Raw genomic sequence first — 4,717 nt, forward strand, 5'->3', positions numbered from 1 at the left:
CTTCCCTTCCATGCAGCTGCATCTCCTGGGGTCTGTACAGTCCTGCCAGAGGACAGGGCTAGGGGCAGTACCGGCACAGCCATGCCGGAAGAGCTGCCGGCATGCGTCCGCCTGGTAGCCCCACCTTCTGCTCCTTTTCCTGCTGCAGTCCCTGGGAGACCCCTGTGGCAGCTCCTCCGGCGCAGCGGTACCAGTACCGCCCCCAACCCTGTCCTCAAGCGAGGTTGTACAGACCTCAGGAGATGCAACTGTGACGAAGTGGGAATGTTCATAATGTTTTCACAGAATAATGTGTGGGTGCCTCAGTTTCCCTTATGCATTTCTCAAGTATCTAGGTGGTGGGATAAGGGTGTGTGATTGTTGCAGAGCCCCAGAGGGCCGGTGTGATGGTGTCTGCATAGAGAATGGCCGACACCCTGTCTCCTGGCAACTGATGGCCTGGGCCCCTTCCCTGCAAAGGTCCCAACTGAAGCTGTTGGAGAACAAAGGGATCAGGTGACCTTCTGGCCCGGGAGAGAGACAAAGGGAGAGGAGGGACTGGAGAGTTTCAGTTTGGAGCTGGCTGGGGAACCGGAAGGAGCCCCAGGGCTGGGGTTTAAGCTCCCTGCCTCCCAAGTATCAGAGAGGTAGCCGTGTTAGTCTGGATCTGTAAAAGCAGCAGAGAATCCTGTGGCACCTTATAGACTAACAGACGTTTTGGAGCGTGAGCTTTCGTGGGTGAATACCCACTTCGTCAGACGCAGTGGGTATTCACCCACGAAAGCTCATGCTCCAAAACGTCTGTTAGTCTATAAGGTGCCACAGGATTCTCTGCTGCCTCCCAAGGTGAACCTGAATGAGGGGCTCCTGTTGTCTGTACCTACAAGCTCTGGTTTGGACTGTGTTCCTGTTGTCTAATAAATCTTCTGTTTTACTGGTTGGCTGAGAGTCGTGGTCAGTCGCAGGAAGTGGGGGGTCCAGGGCCCTGACTCCCCCAAACTCCGTGGCAGAAACTGCATGGAACGGCTAGGGGCAGGACAGCCACACTGGAGGAGCTGCTGGCCGCCCTCCTCCCAGGAGGAGCTGGGGCCGCCCTCCTTTCGCCTGAAATCCATATCCAATGCAACGGCAGGACAGAGTCCTCCCCACCTCCCCAAGTAACGTGGGATGGGGAGGGGCTGGGGAGAGCACGGGGCCCAGGCTGGGGATGACACAGGGAGGAGTCATGGGAGGGGGTCCTATGGGGAGGTCATGTGCCTCCCATTAGCTGGTGCCCCCCCTTTGGGTCCCTCTCGTGAGTTGCCCAATCCCAGCATTTGCCCTCACACAAGGTGGCATTATTTAGCAACACAAACTCAGCAATACGAAAAAATGCTTCTCCTAACTGGGAAGTACTTTTAAACACTGAAGACCTTTCCCATCCTTGCTCCATAAAATCCACAGAAAGATAAACCTCAGTCCATAAACTCTCAAGACTCATAGTAACGTAGGGCTGGAGGGAACCTCAAGAGCTCGTCTAGTCCATCCTGCTGCGCTGAGGCAGGATTAAGTATACCTAGAGCAGGGGTGCTCAGCTTCATTGCAGCACGACCCCCTTCTGACAACAAAAATTACTACATGACCTCAGGAGCAGGGACTGAAGCCTGAGCCCTTCTGAGCCTGCTGGCCCAGGCGGAGAGCCAAAGCCTGTGCCCCGCTACCCTGGGCAGGGGAGCTAAAGCCTGAGGGCTGCAGTCCCAGGCAGGGACCCTGTAACCACCTCTGGGGCTTTGGCCCAAGGCGATGGGACTCAGGCTTCAACCCTGAACCCCAGCAAGTCTAAGCCAACCTGGTGACTCCATTCCAATAGCGTCGTGACCCACAGTTTGAGAACTGCTGACCTAGACCATCCCTAGCTACAAGCATGGCCATGTGTACTCTACTGCAGCAAATGAGACTAAACTCTCTACCTGGCCCCCCGGTTTCTCTTGTGCTCTGGTGCAGGAGGCTGGAAATTCTGTGGCAGCTTCATATAAACTAAAAAAATGGAGGATTTTACTGTATTAATTATGAAAATCGATAATACAATCAACCCAGCGTCCCCTATGTATATTGACTTTGTATGCAATTTGTTTTATGTTGTCCCTCACTTCCCACCCCAGTCTCAGTCGTCAATGTACCACAGATCTTTATTGCGATTGATTTTAAGGGCAGTGTGGGAGTTGTTGCGGGGAAGTTGGAAGTGTTGGCAGCTGCGTAGGGGCCCATTATGGCTTTTGGCGCATGTGGTAGAACGAAAGGCAGCTTGGGATTGCTGAAGAAGCACATTAGCTGAAGGTTTCTGCCAAAGTGACCAGCAGTGAAATATTAACAATGGTGACATATTTAAATTGTCATCTTTGGATTTTAGAGTTAACATCCCATTGAACTGGGCAGCTCACACTTCTCTGAGCTACTGTTTCAGGCACTCTGCTGATTCAGGAAAGCAACTATGTATGACTTATAATTTTGGTTCATTTGTAAGGCTTTCCTTGAAACCATAAGGGCTAGAATATGACTTATTTTAAGTGAAAACTCAGATTATGGGGCGAAGTCCTGGAGCAAGGGATGGCTTGTGCAGCAAACTCCATGACTGCCAACACGTACAGCTCTGGCTATAAGGAGCCAAATTCAGATGTGCAGTGAGAATGGTGAAGTTACTCTTGCTTACACCAGGTCTAAATTTAGCCCAAGTTGTCTAAGTAGGATCCTCAGATACATTCTGCAGAGCAAATAGGGGGGAAAAAACCCTATGTTTCTGGCCTTTATCATGTGGCTTTTCATCACTGGCAATCCTAGAACAATATCTCATTTCACCTTCTCTTGGCAGCAATAATGAATCATTTGGGACCAACCAGACCCCAATCAACTGCTGCTGAACAATCATCCTCATTACAAGAAGGTGGCATCCACCCACTCTGCTTTGCCAGCTGTTTTACAGCTGCATGTTTACTAAAGGTGTGTCTACACATAAACCACTATTGTGGCACAACTGCATCACAGTAGTGCTTCAGTGAAGACACTGCCTATGCCAGTTACCTAATGTCCTAGTGTAGACCAGACTGAAGTTTCTCTACTAAAGGAGTTGTAGTGCAGCTATCTTTAGGTTTGAGGTGAACTGTCCTTTCCTTTTTTTCCTCCTGTTACCCCCTATTTTATTGATTTAGTAGCTCTATCATCATAATAATGGATCAAGCTGAAACCTGGCATGTAACATATCCCAGAGGAGGCTTTATTTTTAAGTCAAAAAACGTTTACATCTGTTAAACCCTTTTCCTGTTATGCAACTGCCAAAAAAGTCATTTCAGACCTGTTTTTTGTGCGAAGCTCTAAAGATGAAAAACCTTTTAGTTCACCCAATGACATTTGGCAGGAATTCAGTGCTGAATGTCAGCTAAACTTTTTATTAACACTAGTAGCATTGTGTGAAGAGAAATCTTGTGAAACAGCCCTTGTTTAACTTCACAGGTTGGGAGGGAATGATATGCTTAGCTGGTACCCCATTTATTTAATAATACAATCTTATATTGTTAGCACAGCCAGAGGACCTCAAAGGCCTCTTCACATGGATATACACATGAATTATTCCACCAACCACCGAAACGCTGAACCCTCCTCCAGAGTAGATCACCGCCAATACAGAATAGCCCACCCGCAACAGCTAAGCCCAGGGAGTAAAAAACACCATACACAAATGGAAGTGGCGGAAGGCAGAATGTATGTAGTTCTCTGTTGCAGTTTGACCAAAACACTGGGCTTAACACTCCAGCTCTTCAGAAAAGTGCATTGAGGGCCACTTAAAGACCATAAGTGGTCAGGACCTCAGACCTTATGTCTTATCTTAAAGATAGCACCTCCAGCAACAGCACCCTGGGCCATTAGTTCAGTGCTAAATCAGAGGGAAGGGCAGCCTCTACTGAAGCTGCAGCCATAACTAGATTTCCAGGCAAGAAGGGATCTGTAACAGGGTGTTTTGCCAGTGGGCTAGAGAGCCTGGTGCCATGCCAGCCCTGATTATACAGGACAAGCCACATTTGGGTCTAATCAGGTGGTCCCAGGGGAAAAGGCAGCAGGATGCTCCTGCAGTGAGGGAGGTGCAGCAGGTTACTGAAGCCAGGGGAAGAGCAAATAGATAGTTTTGTGTTTGTTTGAGAACTTTGTTCATTTATTAAATACCCGGAGTCTGTGACTGAAAGAGACCATGGACACTGGGGAAAGGGAAAATGGGGGCAGGGCATAGCAGAGGCACTCCTGGCCATGATGGTGTGCTCAGGTGGACACTGATTCCAGCCAGGGTCACCCCAATGCCAAATGCAGAGATTACAATAACCTCTCTGCTCCTTCTTGAGATTCCCCTGTTCATGCTTCCAAGGATCACATGAGCTCCGAGCACCCAGGCTGTGGCCAAAAGAGCTAATGTTCAGCAGACTGTCCACCAGGATCTCCAGTTCTTTGGAGTCCCTGCCTCCCACGATCCAGTCCCCCATGGCCTGTGTTCTTTGTTTCTAGGTGTATGCATTTCTGTTTAGGTACATTCAAATGCATGTTTGCTTGCACTCCGTTTATCAAATGATCCAGATGGCTCTGTGACCTGTAGCAGCTGGGTTTCGCTTTCTAGTTCTCCCATCTGGATATTTCCCAGACCAAACACTGCTCAGTTTGTGACATTGGGAGGAAGGATGGTGCTCAGGTCGCTGGCCTGAGACTCCAGAGACCCAGG

This window comes from Chelonoidis abingdonii, chromosome 6, assembly GCF_003597395.2.
Source record: "Chelonoidis abingdonii isolate Lonesome George chromosome 6, CheloAbing_2.0, whole genome shotgun sequence".
Lineage (NCBI taxonomy): Eukaryota > Metazoa > Chordata > Testudines > Testudinidae > Chelonoidis > Chelonoidis abingdonii.